Here is a 23,554-nt window from a genome sequence, read left to right as displayed (position 1 = left end):
AGTTAAGCATGCTTAATTTGAATTATTACAACCTCACAGACCATGATAGAACTCAAAGAAACATGACTAAAGTTCCTGGGTGGTCACCCATGCAGGCACTAAGCAGAACCAAACCGATTTAGCTTCAGCAAGGTTGTGACATCACCTGCCTTTAGACCATGCCAGGTACCTGGCACTAAGGAACATGTCTGTTCTTGATTGTGGCCCAATAGGAAGTGTAAGCTAGTCATAATCCCACAGATGGTAGCTTTGCCCCATTGGATCTGCTGCGATCCAGCAGATACCAGATTGTCTCCACTGGTATCATGCTTTCAAGTTTTTTAAAAATAAAATAAAATGCACAAGTGTCCAGTTGGTTTAAAACTTCCACTGACATCCCCAGCTTCCATCATGAACTCCACCCAGCTGTTAAAAGCCAGTCCAGAGGGAAGAGTCAGGAGGTGATCACAGGAAGGCTTTGGTCTCCCCCAGGAATAGAAATTGCAGACCTATGGAGCAGCCCCCAAGAACACCTGTTGGGTGTATATGGACTTGGTGCATATAGAATAGGGATTCTTAATGCTGGGTCCCCAGATGTTATTGGACTTCAACTCCCATAATCCCCAACTAAAGGCCACTGGGGCTAGGGATTATGGGAGTTGAAGTCCAATAACATCTGGGGACCCAATGTTGAGAAGGAGAGACAGGCAGTTCCTGTCTATAGCAGTTGTTTGTTTTTTCCATTATCTATTTTTGTTTTGTTTTACTCTTGATATACAACAGGTGTACCATCAAGATGTGATTGGTATGGATAGCCAAACCTTGTTCCAATATGGAATGCAGCCACTAGGTCATTCCATAATGGCTTTTTGTGTACACCAGGTTTTTTTAAATGACAGAAATATTGAATATTGGCAAAACCGTCCATCTTCTACTAATCTGTGCTTGTGGGCCTTTGATGTTTGCTTTAGAAATGCATTCCCATAATCTCCACTTTCATTTTAAAACCAAAGCCACTGTCTAGCTCCCAGGATTGTTGAAATAGGTTTGAAAACAGCATTGTGCGAGGCTGTTCATTGGGCTCTGCAAAAAGGCTGTGCAAAAAGCAGCTCCAGTGGCAGGAATGGTACAGGCAGGCAGGGGTGGTGTGGCAGCAAGGACCATCTTGTTGCTTCTGTGTGGCCCCCCAAATCCACTGCTTGAGGTGACCACCTCAGTTCACCTCAGGGGACGACCACCCCCATCAGATAATGTTGAGCTAGATGGACTGGTGACCCGACATAGTATAAGGCAGCTTAATATGGCATTGTGAGTCTCAAAAACAAATCTTAAGGACTTCAGACACAATTCCAGGTCCTCATATTACGAATCAATTTACCAGATCATTTTACCCAATTCCCCCCACATCTTTCACTACTGTGACTGGTTTTTTAAAATCTGCTCAAATTAAACATTTGCAGCTAGGCCAGGGTCCTCTGGACCTGTGGTCCTCCAGATGTTGCTGGACTACAACTCCCATAATCCCAAGCCACAATAAATGGTAGCCGTGGATGCTGGGAGTTGTAGTTCAGCAATATCTGGAGTACCACAGGTTGGGATCCCCTGAGGTAGGCTGCAGAGCTTGGTGGAGATTGTTTCTCCAATTCATTTCTACTCTACTCCATCGCCCAGTTTGGAAACCATTTTACAGTTTGCTTCCAAAATGCCTTTATGTAGAATAAAATGAACATTGCCACCTTGTGCCAGCATTTCCCTCGTGTTAGGGAGGGGCAGATGGAGGGTCAGGCAGACACATTGCTTCCCCTCCCCTCCCTCCTGTCATCTCCTTTGTCTCTGTTTCTAGATTGTGAGCCCCCTTAGGGCAGAGACCAGTTGTGTCATGTGTTGTCAAGTGCCATTTCCAGATATGGTGCTGTATAAGTGATTGATAATATTGGCAGACATCCTGACAAAATTATTTGTTGGAAGTCACACTAAAATTAACAAGAACAAGTGAGCCATGACTAACCTGTCCTACTAATTTCAGTGGGACTTCTGTCATCATGTCAGCCATTGTATTTTCCTGTGACCATTCTAAGGGCAAGATTCCAACCTGTAATAAGGAAATGTTAAGGAAGAAATTTAGCACCGGTTGGAAATATGAGTTCTAGCAATGGGAGGAAGATGCTGTTATTGCTAATTACGGCTGTTGTGAACGATCATTGTGCTTCTTTTCTGTACAGTTAAGCTTCACATAGAATTGTTGCAAACTGTACTTGCAATTCATGGCCATCTTCACATCCCCCCCCCTCCCAATAACCATGCATCGACAGGAGGTTTTACAGACAGGGTTTTCCACCCGAATCCAAACCTGATTGGAGTGTGCCAGTCCACATATCTGCTGGATTTAACCCGACCTCCCTGTGGGCTATCAGGGACCAGGACAGACAGGGCTTTGGTTTCCCCCCGAAGGGAGGCTGCTAATTCTGGCTTAGCCCAAGTTTTGTCTGGGGTAAAAAAAATCCTACATTTCCAGCAGCTTTTTTTTTTTTTTAAACTGGGCTTCTGCTTTCTCCGGAGGTGTTGAGGGCTATGCGAATGATCCATCTAATCCCACAAATTAAAATGCCTCAAATCTGCTATGAAGCAGATTTGCTCTTCAGATAACCCAAGGCATAGAGCCATGGGTGAAAAACCTCCAGGTGGCCCTCGTTATCCCCAGTTTCAGCAACCACATTTTTACCTATCTGCATATGGGTCTTAAAGACCCAATTTCATTATCTGTGGTACTAAAAATAGGTGATCTTCGGCTTCAGAGTTGCAAGGCCACCGGAAGTGACTTCCGGTGGCTTTTCCAGTGTGGAGACAGCACGGAGCCATTTTGTGGCTCATGTTTACACTTTTTTTAAAAAAAAAAGCTTGCAAAAATCAGCAAAAAAATTGGGGAGGGGGAGGCATTGCTGGAGAGCTAGGAAATAAGGTACTGTGCTGTACTCCTTTTATTTCTGCTTTCCTCCCACTTTTTTGTGATTTTTTGGCAACAAAACAAAACCCTAACCCCTGGATTCCCATAGAATTAAGGTTTCTGTATTCACCATTTCTGTATTCATGATTGTAGGTGATAATGGAACCCCTGCAAATAACGGGAACCCTGCAAACTATATATGGGCCTCCTGTATATAGGTGCCTGCTGAGGCTCCATGCATCTGATAAAATGGGCTCTAGTCCATGAAAGAGGCACCTAATGGGGCAGCAGGGTAACCTGCCTAGAGAGCAGGAGGCTGTTGGTTCAAATCCCCGCTGTTGTGCTGAAAGGCATCATCTCATACTGCGTGGGAGAAGGCAATGGTAAACACATCATGTATTCTACCAAGAAAACCACAGGGCACTGTGGTCGCCAGAAGTCGACCCCAACTTGCTGGCACAACCTTTCCTTTTAGTCCATGAAAGCTTATGCAACAATAAATTTGTTAGCCTTTGCCAAAGCAGACGTGCCTCTGGTACCATCTGGTCCCATTGTTTTGGATTCTTTTCAGTTAGTGCGGCCTGAGGATGTGGACAAGATCCTGGGCAGTGTGCAGGCGACATCGTGTGCTCTTGACCCTTGCCCTTCATGGCTAATAAAAGCTGCCAGGGAGGGTACAGGTAGATGGTTGGAGGTGACTATTAATGCTTCATTAAGGGAGGGCAGGATGCCACCGTGCCTCAAGGAGGCGGTGGTAAGACCATTATTAAAAAAGCCCTCCCTTGATCCTTCCAACCTAGACAACTATAGATCGGTCTCTAACCTGCCCTTTTTGGGCAAGGTGATAGAGCGTGTGGTGGCGTCCCAGCTGCAGAGGGTCTTGGATGATACGGATTATCTGGACCCTTTTCAATCTGGCTTCCGCCCCGGGTATGGGACTGAGACTGCCTTGGTCTCTCTAGTGGATGACCTACGCCGGGAACTAGACAGGGGGAGTGCGTCCCTGTTGGTTCTGCTGGACCTCTTGGCGGCATTCGATACCATCGACCATGGTATCCTTCTGGGCCGCCTCTCGAGTATGGGAGTCAGAGGTACTGCATTGCAGTGGTTCTGGTCCTTTCTTGCGGGGAGGGTCCAGAAGGTGATGCTGGGGGACTACTGCTCAGCTCCATGGTCTGTTGGCCTGTGGGGTCCTGCAGGGTTCCGTCTTGTCCCCCATGCTGTTTAACATCTACATGAAACCACTGGGAGAGGTCATCCGGGGACTTGGACTGAGTTGTCAGCAATATGTGGATGACACTCAGCTCTATCTCTCCTTGTCATCTGATCCTAGGTAGGCAGTGGATGTCCTGAATCAGGGGCTGGAGGCCGTGATGGGTTGGATGTGGGCTAATAAACTGAGATTGAATCCGGACAAGACGGAGGTACTGTTGGTCAGTAGGAGAGCCAATCGGGATGAGGAGATTTTACCGGTTCTGGATGGGGTTGCACTCCCCTTGAAGGAGCAAGTACGCAGCTTGGGGGTATTACTGGACCCGGCTCTGCTTTTGGAAGCTCAGGTGGAGATGCTGGCCAGGGGTGCCTTTGCATGGCTTTGGCTAGTACACCAGCTGCGTCCCTTTCTCAAGAAGGCAGATCTGGCTGCAGTTACCCATGCCTCTACGTGGGGCTGCCCTTGAAAAATATCCGGAAACTGCAGCTAGTGCAAAACGCAGCAGCTAGGGTTTTATCCGGAGCTGCCCGATGGGAGCACATCACACCCATTCTGAAAGAGTTGCACTGGCTGCCAGTTCATTTCCGGGTCCAATTCAAGATGCTGGTTTTGACCCTTAAAGCCCTTAATGGTTTGGGCCCGGGGTACCTGAGGGACCACCTGCTCCCAAGGGTTATTGCCCGCTTGACAAGGTCATCTGAGGGGCTCTGCTCCAGGTGCCGACAATGAGGGAGACTCAGCTGTCATGCAGTCGGGACAGGGCCTTCTCTGCTGCTGCCCCCAGGCTCTGGAATGCTCTCCCCGTGGCCATTCGCTCCTCAGACTCCATCACAGTTTTTAGAAAGCTTGTTAAATCTTGGCTTTTTATCCAGGCTTTTACATGATTGTTTTTATTGCTGCTTCTATGTGTTTTTACCCGTTTATAGTTTTTATGCTTGTATTTTATAGATTTTAAATTTGGTTTGTTTTTATATTTTTAGCTTAATATTCTTATTGTCATTTTATTGTATGTTTTTTAACTTTTGTAAACTGCCTTGAGATTGTTTTTAATGAATGGTGGTATATAAATTCAACAATAAACAAACAAACAAACAAACAAACAAACAAACAAAAGAATAGAATAGAATAGAATAGAATAGAATAGAATAGAATAGAATAGAATAGAATAAAAAACTCAGACTGAATCCCACTAAGACTGAACTACTTTTACTCAGCCCTCGTACCGGCCAACAGCTGGATGTGAACCTTGTTCTAGATGGGGTGGCGCTGCCCTCAAAGGAGCTTGTTCGTGATTTGGGGGTCCTTTTGGACTCACGCCTCCTGCTTGAACAGCAGGTGGAGGCTGCGGCCAGAAGTGCTTTTGCCCAGCTTCATCTGGTTGGCCAATTACGCTCTTACCTTGATCGGCAGGCATTAATGACAGTGACCCATGCCCTTGTTATCTCCCGCTTAGATTATTGTAACGCGCTCTATCTAGGGTTACCTCTGAAGACAATTGAAAAGCTACAACGGGTCCAGAATACAGTGGCTCGCCTACTCATGGGTGCCATAAAATATGACAGGGTAACCCCTCTCCTGCAGTCATTGCACTGGTTGCCTATTTGCTTCCGAGTTCAATTTAAGGTCCTGGTTTTGACCTTCAAAGCCTTGCGGGGTTTGGCGCCTGTCTACCTACAGACCCGCCTCTCCTATCCAGTTACATCCTGTCTGGTCAGATCTTCTCAGATGGCCGTTTTGTCTGTCCCTGATTTCCGAGAGGTTTGGGGCACTAGGACCCGTGAAAGGGGCTTTTCGGTTGCTGCCCCACTTCTCTGGAACTCCCTTCCTCTTCAGATTCATTTAGCTCCTCCTTATTGATTTTTAAATCTCTATTGAAGACTTTTATTTTTTGCCAGGCTTTTACCCTGTAGTTTACCTTTTTGGTTTTTTCTTTTTGTTAGTTTCTTTAGTTTTTAATTTAGAATGTAATTTTAATGCTGTCTTGCTCTGTAAGTTTTTGAACACCGCCCAAAGTCTTTGGAGTGGGCAGTATATTAAATGTTTCTAATCAATAAATAAAAATAAATAAAAACTCTTTGTTGTTTTTGCACTGGGAGTTTGTCCCCTGGGAGTGATTTCCATTCAAGTGTTATTCAGGCAAAGATTTCAGGGCTGGCTTTCACTTTTAGAAGCATTAAGGCCTTGCATGTCGGGTGTCTGGTTGCCTTCTGGCACTGCTCTTGTGACCTTGTGACACAGAGTGACTGGACCTTGTTTTATGTGCCCCGAGCAGAAAGTAGGATGACCGGTGATCAGATAACAACACGGGACACAGCCCGGGATTTTTTTTCCTTACCAGTTTCCTTTTGATAGAACCGAGCTGATAAGGAGCCAGTCAGTAGCTGTAATGCAAGACGGCAAAGGATTGCGTGTTTTGAAAAGAGAGCAACTAGAAGAACAAGTCTGGGAGCAGGGAAGGCTAAAATTTCAGTCCTGTTTTGTGGCCACAGCCCATGGGAGACCTATAAGATGTGACAGTTCTGTGCGTATAAGCCTGCAGGGCACAGATCGCGTGGACAGAGCCTACGTGCGTGCAACTTGTATGTGCGTAGGTTTTGTAGGGAGAGTTGGACAAACGTGCAGAGCTCAGGGCCAGGGCCAGTGGGCATGGAGCCACAGAGTCGGCCCATCTGCTAGGCAGTCTTAGGCAGTTGTCTAGGGTGCCAATTATTAGGGGGCATTACGTGCCTCCCTTTCTCTCTCCAAGCCATCACTGACATGTCTGACTTGCTGAGAGGGGCAATGCACTCTCTTCCCAGAGAGGGAGTGAGGGGGCATGGGGGTGGGCAGGGAGAAAGAGCAAGCAAACAAAGCCAATTTTGCCTTACATTGCTTTGCAATCTCTCCCGTTCCGGCAAATGGGCAGCCTGTGCAGCTCAAGTTAAAGCTGAGACGCTGCACTTCTTTGCTGAGAGGGCACCAAAGTCAAACTTCACCCAGAGCACCAAAAACCCTAGCACCATCTCTGTAGAGCCACCCTCTATGCAGTCATTCCCCAGGTTATGTAATCTGCACAGTCACATATTCAGAACACAGGAAGATGCCTTATATTAGGTTTGTTCACATGATCGATACTTGGGTAGGGTAAGCATCCTATCCAGGTTTAGGAGCTCTGCGTGCTCCTGATTTTTGGTCATCTGTCAGCAAAAACTCGGTACGAAGTGGGGGAAGTGATCGTGTGCAAGGTTTGCACTGGGCAGGATGACTGTTCCTCCTACTTCATTAAACAGCTGGGTACAGCGGCTAGGCAGGACAGAGCCATCCTACAAAGCATGAGCCTTGTACATGGTCACTTACCATGCCCCCACCAAGGTTTTTGCTGACTGATGACCAAAAATCAGAAGCGTAGACAGCTCCCAAACCAGGGTAGGATGCTCATCCTACCTAATTACTGATTGTGTAAACAAGCCTACTGAGTCAGACCCTTGGTCCATTTAGCTCAGTACTGACTACTCTGACTGCAACAACCCTCCAGGATTTCAGGGAGAAGTCTTTCCAGCCCTATCAGAAGATGTCATTGATAGTATCTGGGAACTTCTGCATGAACAGCAGATGCTCTGCCACTGAATTGTGGCCCCAACCTGAATAAATTGAACTTTCTGACCAGAGCAGTGTCAGGGGTCAGCCATGTCGGGCACTAGCCCGAGATCCCATGGCTGATCCCTGATGCCCCAAGTCCCATATAGGGTGCTAGAAGAAAGCAGCACTCCACTACTTCCCACTGAACTCCCATCTGCAAATGGAGACATTCAGAAGAGTGTCCTGAATGAAGACTGCAGAGAGGCAGGGTAGCTGGGTGTGTGGGCTTCCTTCTTGCTTGAAGGACAACCCACACAGCCAATCAGAGAGGGGGAGGAGCTTCCTCCCTCAGCTCCTGTTCAGCTGAATGCAGCCTCTAGTGCTGCATTTGGACAAAAAGGACTCCCCCTCACTACAAACTGGAGTATCACCAGCAACCTCAGGCCGTGCTACAGATGGGACCGGAATCGGCTGGGTGCAGACATAACAGTAAGGAAACCACTGGTCCATCCAACGACAGTTCCCCATTACGTGCGAATGCAGCCACTGTTACATGTGCAGCTGCCCTATGTATTTAAACACTTTATTTAATTTATTTATTTATTTATTTATTTATTATTAAAACTTCCAAAAGGCTCAGGGCGGTTAAAGCTCATTTCACAATGTGAGAGAGAACCAGTGTGGTATAGTGGTTAGAGAGTGTTGTACTAGGAACAGGGAGACCTGAGTTAAAATCCCAGTTCAGCCCTGAAGCTCCCTGGGTGACTCTGGGCCAGTCACTTATCTCTCAGCATGACCTACCTTACAGGGTTGTTGTGAGGATAAACATAACTAATACAAGTAAGAGGAATATTTATATACCACTTTTCGACAAATGTTCCAAAGTGGTTTACATAAAGATAGATAGATAGATAGAAATGGCTCCCTGTCCCCAAAGGGCTCACAGTCTAAAAGCAACATAAGACAGACTCCAGCAACAGCCACTGGAGGGATGCTGTGCTGGGAATGGATAGGGCTAGTTGCTCTCCCCCGTTGAATAAAGAGAATCACCACTTTTAAAAGGTGCCTCATTGCTCAGTTAGCAGGGGACAATGTACAGAGCTCTGGGCTACTCAGAGGAAGAGCGGGATACAAAACGTATAAACAAACAAACAAGCAGTTCCAAGAAGCTCTCAAAGTGGCTTAGAAAAGATCTTTGCAACAAAATCATCTTAAAGTCTCTAAGAAGCAGGGACAGAAATGATATGGTTCTTACATGGTGCTGCCAAGATGACTGAGGTAGTTCCCTGCCCTAGTCCTGGCTAGGCTTCTTAAAGCTTCAACTTCCTTACTGACCTTTTGCCACTGCCCTTCAGGCAGCAGGGCTTACTGAGGATTGCCAAAGAAAAAAGCGTGAAGCCGAGCAGCTGGAACTCATGCTTTCCTTGATGGATGCAATTCTCCCCTTCCCAAATGGATGACACCACCCCCACCACCAACTATATCCTGCTTCAGGGATTCTCAGCCTTGGGTCTCAGATGTTGCTCCCAGCATCTTCAGCCACCGTTGCCTTCATTTGGATGAGCATAGGAAGTGCATGGGCGGCAGCCAGGTGAGTGCTGTAGGAGGGGCCACCACCATGCAGATTGCCAGGTGGGCTGCCGCTGCTCTCCCCCTCCCCCTCCCTTGCAGCATTCAGGCACTGGCAATATAGCCAGTCTGTAAAAGGTACCTCTCACCTCACTGCCCCTGCCCCGCCCTCACCGGCCTTCCACTGGATCACATGTAGTCACCCATCCAAATGCAAACCAAGGCAGACCCCACTTAGCAAGGGAGGCAATTCATGCTCACTACCATGGGACCAGCTCCCCTCCCTGACAACTTCTGGTGGCCTGAGGTTGAGAACCCCTGTACTGCTTGTACATTAGGAACATAGGAAGGAACATAGAGAGCTGCCATATACTGAGTCATACCATAGGTCTAGCTCAGTATTGTCTATACAGACTGGCAGTGGTTTCTCCAAGGTTGCAGGCAGGAATTTCTCTCAGCCCTATCTTGGAGAAGCCAGGGAGGGAACTTGAAACCTAGATGTTCTTCCCAGAGCGGCTCCATCCCCTGAGGGGAATATCTCACAGTGCTCACACTTCTAGTCTCCCTTTCATATGCAACCAGGGCAGACCCTGCTTAGCTAAGGGGGCAAGTCGTGCTTGCTACCACAAGACCAGCACTCTTCCCTGGTTGGAGGGGAGGGGAGGGGAACTGGTCTGTGGTTCGTGTCCAGCTGCCGCTGGGTTGGGTTGTCATTGGTTTTGCCACTCTTTAGTGGTGTGGTGGGAAGCTTGTGGGAATTCCCCAGTGGAAGAGGGATCAGTGCTTGATTCGACTGAGCAAAACCTATCTGGAGTTCTTGTTTAAGTGACTAAGCAGTGAAACACCCAGCACTTAACCAGGCCCTAAATGACCTCAGAGGCTGAACAAGTTACCTACGTGCAGTGGATGATCCAGGTTGTTTGCTCTGTTTTTAAAAAAGAAATCAGCAATGTATAGCCCGATTTGGGTTATGAACTGTTTTCACACCAACATACAATAGAAGAGCTATGTTATAAAGCCACTATGTGAAAAAGCATTAGAGTAGTCAGACAATTGGAATAATAGCCAATCAATAGGATCACATAAGTAGCACCATTCATTTCCTCTGTGCCTGCTGCTTCACTAAGAGCTGCACATTTTCAAGTTCCCAGTATAAAGTTACTAGAAACCATCATGGTGGTTTGCATTAAGCTTCCTTTTAAATAAGAAGTCACCAGTACACACAAAACTGTGGCCTCTGCTTCCAGACAATGGCCTATGTTTATTCAGTCACTCATTTCTATTTGGAAAAGGAGAGTAATCTCTGATGAATGGAGAAACTGGTCCTGTGTGCAAATATAAGGGAGAGACAAAAACAAAATCTGAAGAAAGCATAAAAATCCAAACAAGCTCACAGCCAAAACTTTCCATCATGTTCTTGTGTTTCTTTCTGGAACAAAATCTGGATCTATCTATCTATCTATCTATCAGCTCCCCCTTCTCCCTGCAGTCTCGCAGACCGCAGAGAGGAGGCCAGCACTTATGTTCGAATTCGGACAGGTACGCGTGTGGGGGTGGGGAACGGAATCATGGGTCCATTGGGCCCTCAGTTCTGGGTAATGTCTGAATATGGCCACAGACTGGCAGCGGTTTCTCCAAGGTTGCAGGCAGGAGACTCTCTCAGTCCTATCTTGGAGATGCCAGGGAGGGAACCTGGATGCTCTTCCATGCAGATGCATATCTTACAGTGCTCACATGTAGCCTCCCATCCAAATGCAAACCACGGTAGGCCCTGCTTAGCAAAGGGGACAATTCATGTTTGCTCCCACAAGACTGGCTCTCCTCACCTAATGTGTGGACAAACAATGATCATTGTTAATGCCACTGAGAGAAGCAATCATAACAATAATTTTTAAAAGCCCGCTGCGCCTATGATGCCCAGGTAATGGCCCTATTGATCCATTAGGATAAAGTCCACAGGGACAATAAAATAATACCTTTATACCCCATTTCACAATGCAATATGTGAAACTGAAAGGTTTCATGCAACTCAAAAGCTTGTCAGCTACATTATGAGCAGCACTGGGGGTCCTAATGAAAGTAGAATTTTCTGCCTATGTGCATCTTGCTCTTAGAGCCCTCTTAGCAGAAGCTTTTGAGGAACCCAGCTTGAGGACCCGTCCCTAGGGGAATTCAGGCATGCATGGGGAATGTAGCTCTAGTCATAACAAATATATTAAGGGAGAAGTCCTTAGCGTATCAGTGGTGACAATTACCTTGCATATTGTCCCACATCAGCAAATGGAAGGGGAGTTCCAGCGTGTTCCTTTCTGGATGAGAGGCAGAACTTGGGGTTCAATGGACAGAAAAGAGGTGAGCAGCTTAAGTTTCCCATGGAACCTGATGCAGGAAGTAATGAGTGCTTTTCTAAGAAGCAACCTGAACAGCTGTCAAATTGGGTGGGTGGGTGGGAAAGTGGATGGAGGAGGAGCCATCCTCTTCCTGTTGCTCCAAACGTTAGATAATCCATGCCACCCATGTCAGCTAGGCCAACGCCTCCTTCACTTCCTTGAGGCTTTTCCAAAAAGAAACCACAGCACTGCTTGAAAAAAGATAAACCGCAAGGTATAGAGATGTGTACCAGATAAAAATGCACGAACACCCTTTCCCAGCAACAACTCATTCCATGAAGAAGCGCATGAATGGACCCATCCTCCACTGAATCCCTTTTTCTAGATCAGCTAAAGACAATGTGAACAAATGACACACAGTTTCACCCTGGCAGATGAATGAATGAATGAATGAATGAATGAATGCCCTGGGCATGAGGAACAGATTCATGCAAATCAGAACAACTAATCTGAGAATTAGGCAGGAGGAACGTCATTCTCAATAGCGTGCACACTGCCTCAGCTAGTCATCTATTGGCAGGGGAGGAGATGGGGGAATTCCCCCTTCCGTTCCAGTGCTAAATATCTTTTATCACACGTCCCAGGAATTAAACCTTGCATAGAATCTTAGCGGGTTCCCTATCTGGGAGACCGAGCTGACCTCCTTTAGAGTTTTCGTGGGGCTTTACTTTATCATTTGGGAACCAGAGCTCAGAACAAAACTTGGAATCAGGAGTTCGGCCTACTTCTCACTGAATGGAGGCTGCACCAGTTCAGGACAGACAGACAGACAGGGAGACAGAGAGATAGATCAGATGATACTTCATAGGGAACATACAAAGCCGCCATATACTGAGTCAGACCATTGGTCTATCTAGCTCAGTATTGCCTCCACAGGACAGACTGGCAGCAGCTTCTCCAAGGTTGCAGGCAAGAATCTCGCTCAGCCCTATCTTGGAGATGCCAGGGAGAGAACTTGGAACCTTCTGCTCAATCCCCTGAGGGACCCTGGAGATACCAGGGAGGGAACTAGATGCTCTTCCCAGAGCGGCTCCATCCCCTGGGGGGAATATCTTGCAGCGCTCACACATCACGTTTCCCATTCATATGCAACCAGGGTGGACCCTGCTTAGCTAAGGGGACAAGTCATGCTTGCTACCACAAGACCAACTCTCCTCTAGCCAACTACACACAATAAGAACTTGTGGGCACTGTGAATGTGCGTGTCCTCCCCACCCCCTTCCTGGTGCACCAGGGTGTCTTCCCAAATTGTGTGGGGGCCCATTTATTTTAGCTGCTCTTCTACATGTGTTGAAAATACAGTTTCAACTAGTATATGTAGTGTGTGTAGAGGAGTGGTTCAAGCAACCCCCTCACACACACAATTAATGAATAGCATCCCAGCGCACCAGGTGGACACGCACATTCATTGAGTAAGCATTAAGGTTAGGGCCGCCATATGGAAAAGAGGACGAGTCTCTGGTCTCTTTAAGAGAGGCACAGAAGAGGGAATTCCAGAAAGTGCAGCTTTGCTATCCCCTGCATGACAAACGGCACCTGCTGAAACTCCCACTTCTTTGCCTCTCTTAAAGGCACAGGATACTTGTCTTCTTCTCCGCATGGCAGCCCTATCCTTATCACATGTGGTCAGGCCAGAAGCAGCCAAAATATCATCCGAACTGGCCTTTTGCTTTCTATGTGCGAGGTGTTTGTTTGAATGGAGGATCTTGGGAGCCCCGTCTATTGGCTGCAGTGGTATGGCCCAATCACAGGTTTTCTACCTGTAGACTGACCGATATGCCTTGACCATACAATATGGCCAGCTGAGGAGGATTTCCAGAGTAACCAGTAGTGGCTCATCCTAATGAGTGAGGGAGGGAGAGGGGGCAAGAAGCAGATGCCTCGGGTTCCTGGCCCCTCCAGTGGCTCCTCTCTTTCCCATCCTGCCCTGCCCCAGCACTAATGAGAGCCACACTGCCTCCAGGCTGGCCCTTCCAGCCCATGCAGTTCTATCTGATGCATGGCCACCTTGCAGGCAGCACAGATCTCATAAACACTGGAGCAGGGGTGAGGCAAGATGGGAGAGAGAGGTGCGACTGGAGCTGCTGTGAAGCAGAGGCAGCTGTATCTCATTGGGTGCCCTCCTGGCTCCTTGGGATGAGCTGTTACTGAGAGGAACCTAAGCACTGAATTAGAAATTTGACTGTAGACCCAACTATGAGAACCTGGGTTGCTGTTGAACAGCTGCCAAGCAGGGGTGTGCACAGAACCGGTTCAGGTGGTTCGGTTCGAAATTGAACCAAATATGAACCGAATTGCCCGTCCACGAGCCATTTTGATTGGACCAGCCGGTGGTACACTCTGTTTGATCAAACTGGGTCAAACCGGTTCATCCCAGTTCTACCCGGTTTGAGGGCTATGCTTGTCCGCTGACGATGATGAAGCTGGTAAGGTGCCCTCTTGTGGCTTAACAGTAGAGCATCTGCCTGCATGCAGAAGGTTTTGGGTTCACTTCCTGGCCTCTGCAAGTAGGGCTGGGAGAGACTCCAGCCTGAAACATTGGAGAGTCATAAGAACATAAGAACAGCCCTGTTGGATCAGGCCCAAGGCCCATCTAGTCTAGCATCCTGTTTCACACAGTGGTCCACCAGTCATTGCCAATCAGTGTAGACTGCGCTAGAGGGACCAATGGTCTGACTCTGGATAAGGCAGCTTCCCATATTCCTCCTCCTCCTCCTCCTCCTTACTACCACTAATACTTATATACCGCTCTTCAACAAAATTCTCAAAGCAGTTTACATAGAAAAATAATACATAAATAAGATAGTCCTCTGTCCCTAAAGGGCTCACAATCTAAAAAGAAACATAAGGTAGATGCCAGCAACAGCCACTGGAGGGATGCTGTGTTGGGTTTGGAGAGGGCCAGTTGCTCTCCCCCTGCTAAATATAAGAAAATCACCACTTTAAAACATGCCTCTTGCTCAGTTATCAGCTCTGCTTTTCAAATATATATTTTCAGCTGAATCGGGTGCTTGGCATATTCTGAGAAGCCAACATTCTTAGGTCCATTCTTTAAACACAAATATTTCTTTCCTAAACTGGAGGTAAGGTAGTGTCCACATGAGTGGTTTTTTTCTTTTCTTTCAGAAAGCAAATCTTCTTTTCCCTTTGGGCGGGAAGGTATTCTTCATATACTCAGAAACCCTCAGCTGGAAGGTGACAACATTTTGTTTAAACAAACTCCCTATTGTGGCAGCCGCCTGTTCATTCTTGTGAGTCATTGGATGCGTTGACCACTGCTGTTTTGCACGCCACAATTGCCCACATGGAGGAAGTCCATGGTGGCATGCAAAACTTCAGCTTTTTGGGGCGGGGGGAGGGAGAAGTCACATGATCTGCTTACCACAAGTAGGGCATGATTATGGGCACGGGGCTGGGGTAACTGAGCACCAACCAGGAACAGGCTTTCCCTCTCACTGTTGTGTGGAATGTGTTCTCTTCATTGACATGGATGGGAATCTGACACTTTGGATCAGAAGAAACATATGTGACCCTTCCATGAGGCAGTGTCAGGGGTTCACCTCAGGCATGGACATGAGGAAGGTCACAGTGAGCAGCAAGTGGGTTCTCCATCACCACCAGCAGCACTGGCGCTACCCCATGGCTTCCCCTACTGCTTCTGCCACCATCCCTCCTCATCCCACTGAGGTATTCTGTTCATTTTGCCCTCCTGACCCCACTGAAGCTTGCCTCTTCCCCCCCCCCTTTCGTGATAAGGGCTAGGAATGCCCTGTTACCCCTCCCTGGCTTGGTGGCATAGTCTGAGCAGGCCTCAGAAGCATGGCCTGAGAATGCTGAGCACCTGCCTCCTGATGTGGGGCAGGGGCACCATACCATTGTTTAGCTCAGGCAACAAAATGTCTTGGGGGCTGCCCCTGATTAACGTTATGATGTGAAAGCCAGTGATTACAGGGGCGTAACTATAATAGGCCAAGGGGAGACAGTTGTCTGGGGGCCCATTGCCTTGGGGGGGCCCCCAGAGGCAAGTCACATTTATTGGCCCCTGCAATCAAGAACAAGCAGGACCATGAGCTAAAGTTAGGGTGATCTGAGACAAACATTGTGGATTGGGACATTTGCAAAATATTGCAAAAAGGCCCAGCAAAATTAAGGCTGGAGACAGGCAAGAGGTCCCCCCCCCCCCCGAGCTGAAGCTGGTATGATATTGCCATTCATGATCCAGGATTTCAGTGCACCCCTTTCTTTTGTCCCACTGCTGCAGTGTTTAATTTCTAGAACTGAAGTTCTAGCACTGTCTGGAAACAAAACCCTTTGCATCTGGAATCCCTTTCCTCCAACCCCAACATGTGGGGACTCTTGTAGTAATTCCCTGTGTGTTTGTGTGTGTGTGCATTCTGCACCTGCTCAGGAGTTCTTTCACTTATGCTTGCTTTATGCAACCCAAGCTGAGCACTGTCCTGTACCCAGTCCCAACTTTTAACAAGATTTTTTCTAGGTATACAGAGGTGGCCCTCATTATCTGCGCTCCCAACACCTGCAGTTTTGCATATCCATGGTCAGGCAATGGAGACGCACTCTTGTTATTTGCAGTTCTAATAATAGGCAAAAATTCTCCTTTCTGTGGTCCTGAGTGGCCGGAAATGACTTCTGATGTCATTTCCAGCCACCATTTTGCAGGAAGGAGCCATTTTGTGGCTCTTTCTTTAAAATTGGGGGGCTTGGGGGGCATTGCTGGACAGCTGGAGACCTGGAGAACAGGTATGGTACTTTATTCCACTCATTTCTTGCTCCTCCCCACTTTTAAAGCCATTTTTTAACCTTGAGGAACCTACCCCCCAATTCCCATTGACTCAAGGTCTCGTTATTCGTGGTTGTAGGGCAGAATGGAACCCCCACGGATAACAAGGGCCACCTGTACACTCATTCAGAAGTCTGCATATTCTGTATATCCACATTCATCCTGTCGAAATGCAGGATTTGCTTATCTGGTGTTCAGTATACCGAAGATTTCAGCCTTTGTTTAAAATATCCCTCTAAATGAAAATATGAGAGAGAGGGGCGGGGGACGGTAGTATTGAGTAGTAATTGAACTCCCCTCTATGGGAACAGGAACGGTCAATGAAGGACAACTAACAGGTTATTTATCCTGCTTAACAGGAAGCAATGAAAGAGCAGAACTCTCAAGCAGGAAACTTTTAGTTAAAGGCACAAGAACTCCCTAAAGCCTCAATAGCACTTTTGCTGTCCACACTAGACAGGAGCCGCAATTAAACTGAAACAAAATTGCCACAATTTAAGTCTGAAACAACATGGAACACAGAAAACACTGGAATGCAGCCATTTGGCAATAACGTTGTCTGGATGCTCTGTAAAAATAAGCGTGAAAAAAATAATGCAGTGTTACGGGGGAAAGGAGCTAGTGTGAAAGCAATCATGGATAGAGTTTGACTGATTTTGTGTGTGAAGGACAAAGCAATAAACTTCATTGAAATGTGTGTCTGAACAAAGTGCACCCAGTCCTGCCTTCGCTTTGAAAAACATGAATTTGAGGCATGAAAGGATTTTTGGAGGCAGCAAAGGGCAACAACACATTCTGTGTATGCATGCATGTGTGCCTTTTTTAAAAAAAGAACTAATATAGGGAAGTTCCCTTGTAGAAATATAATGCACAATGTTGATGTTTTGGTTTTCATTTCCACCAGGATGATGTGACCACACGCACATCTTTATCCTGTGGTCAAATCAACCCGCCCTGATGTCCTACTTTTTCTGTCCCACTGATGTGGTGATTGGCTGGCCCAAAAGCAACAACTCTTATCATTCCCTCCTGACTGCTGTTGGTCAGTCTCAAGACTAGCAACAGGCTCAGCAACAGAACATTCAGCATGATCTGGCTGGGTGGAGACAAAACCAAGAGGTTCTGACTAGCTACTTTAAATAGCCATAAGACAGAAGTGAAACCTGCAGTATCAATGAGCAAATCATCAAGACTGAAATGATTCATGCCACCGTGCTAAATCCTGGCCCTCTGTTGTTCACAGCGGCACACAAAACTTTCCGTGGTTCATTGGATGTGTTAGGCTGTCCAGTAAACAATACGATTTCTAATGGTGACCAGTTTCAGATAGTTTGAAAGACAGTCGAACACTTTGCTCAGTCATAGGAACATAGGAAGTTGCCTTATACCAAGTCAAACCATAGGTCCATCTAACTCAGTATTGTCTACACTGACTAGCAGAAGCTCTCCAAGGTTCAGGCAGGAGTCTTTCCCAACCCTAACTGGAGACATCAAGGAGTAAACCTGGGACCTTCTGCAGGCAAGCAGAGGCTCTACCACTGAGCTATGGTCCCATCATACCTTAAAGCAGACAAAGTTCACATGTAGTCACCCATCGAAATGCAAACAAGGGCAAACCCTACATAGCAAAAGGGACAATTCATGCTCATTACTGCAAGACAAGTTCCCCTCCTAGGTACCAGATGATCTCAATTTAAACCCCACACCTGACCCAACAAGCCTTCCAACACACACCTTTTCATTACAAAAGCTTACACTAAAATAAATTAGGAAGACACTGTACCTTTAGCCTTCTTTTTAAAATAAATTTATTACAGTATCTCTAAGCTGTTTGTTCATGTTTAAATAATTGTATACTCTCTTGAAGTACAAAAAACTTTGCAATTCTAATTTTATACAATAATCTTGTAAAATAATATTCCCATTTTATTGTTGCGGGAGTGGGGGGAGGATGAAGGCTTTTGCACACACTTTCATCACAATCTAGTTATTCCAATGTGCAGAAGGAGCTCCACATGTGCAAAGGCTTCTCCATTAAGTTCCGTGTCCAAGAGTTCTTCCTGTGCAGATGAGCTTCAGTACATGAAACATTTTCTGACCCTTAAGTCCACAAAGAAGCCAACTGGATTCTCTGGAACTTTGCATGAACTCTGAATGAGCCACCCTCGAATTTCTGGAAACTTGCTAATGCGTGAGCCTGAACATTTTTAGGAAGAGCCTTAACATTATCTCAGATGGAGAGCCATTAATTTCCTTAGAAATGTTCTAGTGTAATTAGTCTGAAGTGGTGGCACAACCCAGTTGTGGATTCCAATGGGCCTGTGTACTTAATGGTGCAGAGATCTTCACTATTTTTCAAATGGGGATCATTTACAGTTCTCATGCTGGCAAAAAATCTTCAGTGTGAGAGCCATTTCCCACTGTGCGGACCTACGCAGTACTGCATTTTCAGTGCTGGGAGGGCCCTTTAAGAGAGATGGAGCCCTCTCTTAAGAGTTCTGTGGGGAAAGTGCTGGGGAGTGCAGACTGCATGTTGGTAATGATAGGCTCTGCCTGGTGCCGGGAGAACAGTGCAGAGTATTCAGCTTTGGACGAAGTTTCACACAGGCACAATAAACAATTAGTCAGAGAGACACACTTTGGGTTGATGAGGGCCACCAACAGAGGCGTAACTAGGGAAAACGGCGCCCGGGGCAAGCACTGAAATGGCGCCCCCCACGCGCCCCCGCCGCCACCCACCCCCCAACACACTACATTATACTTAGGTTTTTTTCTCACAAGTGCCCGCCGCCGCCAAGCCAGGCCACTGACTGGCCGCCAGGCGCCAGCAAAGCAATGGGGGGGGCGCAGGCAGCACGGAAGGGACCGCTCGTGGGGAAGGGGACACCAACGCGCTCCCTTGACTGCTGCAGCACTGCTGCACTGAGCAGGAAACATTTGTATTAACAAAATTTTTTTAAAAAATTAAAAAAAAATTGGTCATGGCGGCGCCCCCCACGTGACCAGAAAAGATGGCGCCCGGGGCACGTGCCCCCTGCCCCCCCATAGTTACGCCTCTGGCCACCAATGGCCCCCCAGCCTTACAAAGAAGAACACTGCAATGGTGTTCTTGTGAGTGGTGTTTTTGGTTAATCCATCCCTTGATCCAGTTTTTGAATGGGGCTTTAGTTGCTTGTATTCCAGTCCTGGAGTAGAGGCGGGGCTAACAACCAGCCAGCAGCCAGAGCACTGAAAAAGCCGTCTGCACTCGCCTCTCATAATATCTATTTTATTAAACTATTAATATTCCTGATTCCACTCCACTGCCTTGTCCTTGCGTACCACAACTCTTTCCCTTGGGTTCTACAGTGTGTTAGACTGAAATAAGAGTCCAAATGCTTGTACAAATTTGAGTTTAGACACAGAATCACCACTGCTTCCTCTTTTGCCTGTAAGGTTCTACTTTTATGCAACACATGACATAGTATCATCATGTGATGCAATTTTTTTTTTACTCCTACTTCGTATCATTGGCTGTTGAAGGGAGGAGCTGGCCAGTGTCCAGTGCAATGATACCATATCAAATATTGCAAAAAAACAACAACCCCAAAACATTACCAGAGCCCCATCTACACATTATACTCCATGCATGTACAACCTGTACACAGAGTACAAATGTACATATTTGTATTCACATCCAGCTATTCACACATTATTTCAAATGCATAGAAATAATCCATTTCTCTCTCCTTACAAAGGAGAGCTGATCTTGTGGTGGCAAGCATGAATTGTCTCCTTTGCTATGCAGGGTTTGCCTGGTTTGCATTTGCATGGGAGACTATATGTGAGCACTGTGAGATATTCCCCTTAGGTGATGGGGTGGCTCTGGGGAAAGCGCCTTCATGTAGAAGGTTCCAAGTTCCCTCCCTGGCATCTGAGAAAGGGCTGAGAAAGACTCCTGCCTGCAACCCTGGAGAAGCCGCTGCCAGTCTGTGTAGACAATACTGAGCTAGATGGGACAATGGTCTGACTCAGTAGAAGGCAGCTTTCTATATTCCTATGACAGTAGTACATTTTTATGTGTACTCTGCGTTTGAGGTGGACTGTACCCAGGTTCAGTCAAAGTGAATGCAAGTACAGTCATTCACACAAATTTACATTCACACAAATGTACACACGTATGTACTGACACCTGTATGATGCACAACTCTGTCTGAACAGAAATCAGCAAGGAGGGGAAGGAGGCAGAGTGGCAGCAGTTCTGTGTTCCTTGTAATGTCTACGGTGCTTCCATACAGCAACAACAAAAGTGGGGGGGATGCTAGTCCTGTGTCAAACTATGCAGGAAACACACAAAAACATAGCCTTTCATGTTGTGAAATGGAATCATCTTACATAAGAACATAGGAAGCTGCCATATACTGAGTCAGACCATTGGTCTATCTAGCTCAGTATTTTCTGCACAGGCTGGCAGCGGCTTCTTCAAGGTTGCAGGCAGGAATCTCTCTCTGCCCTATCTTGGAGAAACCAGGGAGGGAACTTGGAACCTTCTGCTCTTCCCGGAGAGGCTCCACCCCCTGAGCGGAATATTTTACAGTGCTCACACTTCTAGTCTCCCATTCAAATGCATCCAGGGTGGACCCTGCTAGGCTAGGGGGACAAGTCATGCTTGCTACCACAAGACCAGCTCTCTTCTCCAAGAAGATCTTCCCTTCTTGGCACATTTATTTTTCTCTCCTTCTGTATTTCTCAGAACTAGATTAGGAGGAGTTGTTGTTGTGCATTCCTACACATCAGCCCTACCTCTTTCCCTTCTTCCTGCTACAGAGAAAAGAGAAAGAGTCCTGGGTGGGTTACCTGTTTTCCTTGCCAAGCCTCTATGGAAGTCTCCAGGAGCTTTTTCACACAGGACTTTGAGTTTGCATGTCCTCTGCAATGGAGGGTGTGCACTCACATATCGGCCAGATTTACCCCAAAGTCCCTGTGAGCAATCGGGGAGCACTTCACACACGATTCATGGTTTTCATTGCACATTATAGTGTAGCCTGATTTATATCTGGAGTTTTAACAAAACCACTTTTTGTGTTGGTTTTTTTTGGTCAGTTTCAAACTTGCAGTAAAGCCTTGTAGTAAACCCATGGTAAAACCTGCTGGCTGCAAATGATCCAGGAAGTTTTTCACATGGGGCTTTTACAGCCCTTTAACTCACATCTCCTCTGGAATGGAGGGCGTGCATTCACATATTGGCCAAATTTACCCCAGATTTGTCCCTGCAAATTATCGAGGAGCAGTTCACACACAATTTGGGTTTTTCACTGCGTGTTAGAGTGCAGCCTGATTTATATCCAGGGTAAAAAACCCACTATTTGTTCCAGTTTTTTGGGACAACTTGGGGTTTGCAGTAAAGCCTCCCAGTAAACACATGGTAAAAGCCTGCTGTGTGTAAAAGTCCCTGGTGAATGAGTCTTTGACCCAGCCACTCAACCATTTCCCTTCCTGACTGAATCGGGGAGGTGGGTTCAAGAGGGGTCCTCCTGGCTGCCTTATGCTTGGGGAAAACAGGGGGATTTTCATCCCCTGGGAGAAGCCCTGCAATAGGCCCAGGATGTGGCAACATATACCTCCATCTATCCTGGTTCCAGGTTGTCAAGAATGAGGTGAGAGGGAGAGAAGGAGGGTATCTGCAGAATGAGGGGGAAAGAGAGGCAAAGTGGTGGGGAGGGGGAGGATGGAAAGAAGGAGAGAGAGACTCACAGCTGAACTTGGACAGTGGCTCTGCCTGCCATGCTCAGCACATGGAGGCAAACATTCAGCTTGGCTTCCCTCTGCAGTTTTTCAGGTTCACTTGCAAGTTTCACAAAATTTTGCTCTGCTGGGAATCGATCCACTGAAGGGTGAGATGCCCCAGCAGCAGGGTCCTCACTGTAGGTGACAGGGTCCAGGAGTTTGCTTGGCTTGAGAGCACTCGGCTGGTTCATTCCCTTTCTCTCTAGGCCCATTCACACATTATATTCAACACTTATACAATGAGTGTGCAGTGTACACAGGTACAGATCTGCACACGGGTACAGTTATTCACATGTTATGTTGAATGATGCAGGTACAGAAGTACACTTCCTATCTGTACCATGCATTTGAGGGGCCTGTATCCAGGTTCATTTTTAAAATGAACACAGGTACAGTCATTCACATGAACATGTGCATGAGTGTATAGACATTTGTACACTCAATATAGCATAATGTCTGAAGTGGGCTTCTGTCCTCTCTCTCACCACTTCTTTAGCGCTCCCAACTACCCCTTTCCTACTGCTACGCAATGGCTGACATACTGAGGAAAGTTACTCAAAGTAGTCCCATTGAAATTGCCTAACTTGCCCTATTAATTTCAATGGGACTACATTGAGTAATTTTTCTCGTTATGGCAGCTAATATTTTTAAAGGACATATCTAATTAGCAATTCTAGTTTGCAGAATCTATTTTTTAAGAACCCCCAAAAGTAGTGGAGCAGTTGACAAGAATTTCCTGCCTTCATCTTGTCAATTTCACTTGAGAGAGAGAACAATGGTCAGGTTTCAGACTAATTTAGTCATAACTAAGTACTATTGAAATAAATGAGACAAGCTAGTCATGACCAATTTAAATCTCATTAATTTCAGTGGGACTTAAGCCCGATTCAGACATTATGCTGTACGAGTGTACAGATGTCTATACGTTTGTAGACGTCTCTGTGAATGACTGTACCTGTGCTTATTTTAAAAGTGAATCTGGATGCAAGCCCTTCAAATGCATGGTACAGATATTTCTGTACCTGTGTTCAGCATAACTTCTGGATGTTATGCAGGCAAATATGGAATCGGTAGAATGTGAAGTCCCCTAGGCTGGAAAATCTCACCCCATGATATACAGTAAGCCCAGATAGCTCTGCATCTCCCAGATAGCTCTGCAAAATGGATGTCAGAACAGACGGTGGAAATTGCCAAAAAGAGGAGAGAAGCCAAAGTCAAGAAAGATAAAGACCTCAGGAAGGAACTTAATAGGGAATTTCAGAAAGCTGTTAGAAGAGACAAGGATCAGTACTACAATGACATCTGTAAAGACCTTGAGGATGGAAATAGACACAGAA

This window comes from Hemicordylus capensis, chromosome 4 (assembly GCF_027244095.1).
Source record: "Hemicordylus capensis ecotype Gifberg chromosome 4, rHemCap1.1.pri, whole genome shotgun sequence".
Lineage (NCBI taxonomy): Eukaryota > Metazoa > Chordata > Lepidosauria > Squamata > Cordylidae > Hemicordylus > Hemicordylus capensis.
The sequence above is the reverse complement of the archived record's forward strand: the minus strand, read 5'-3'. Positions refer to the sequence as shown.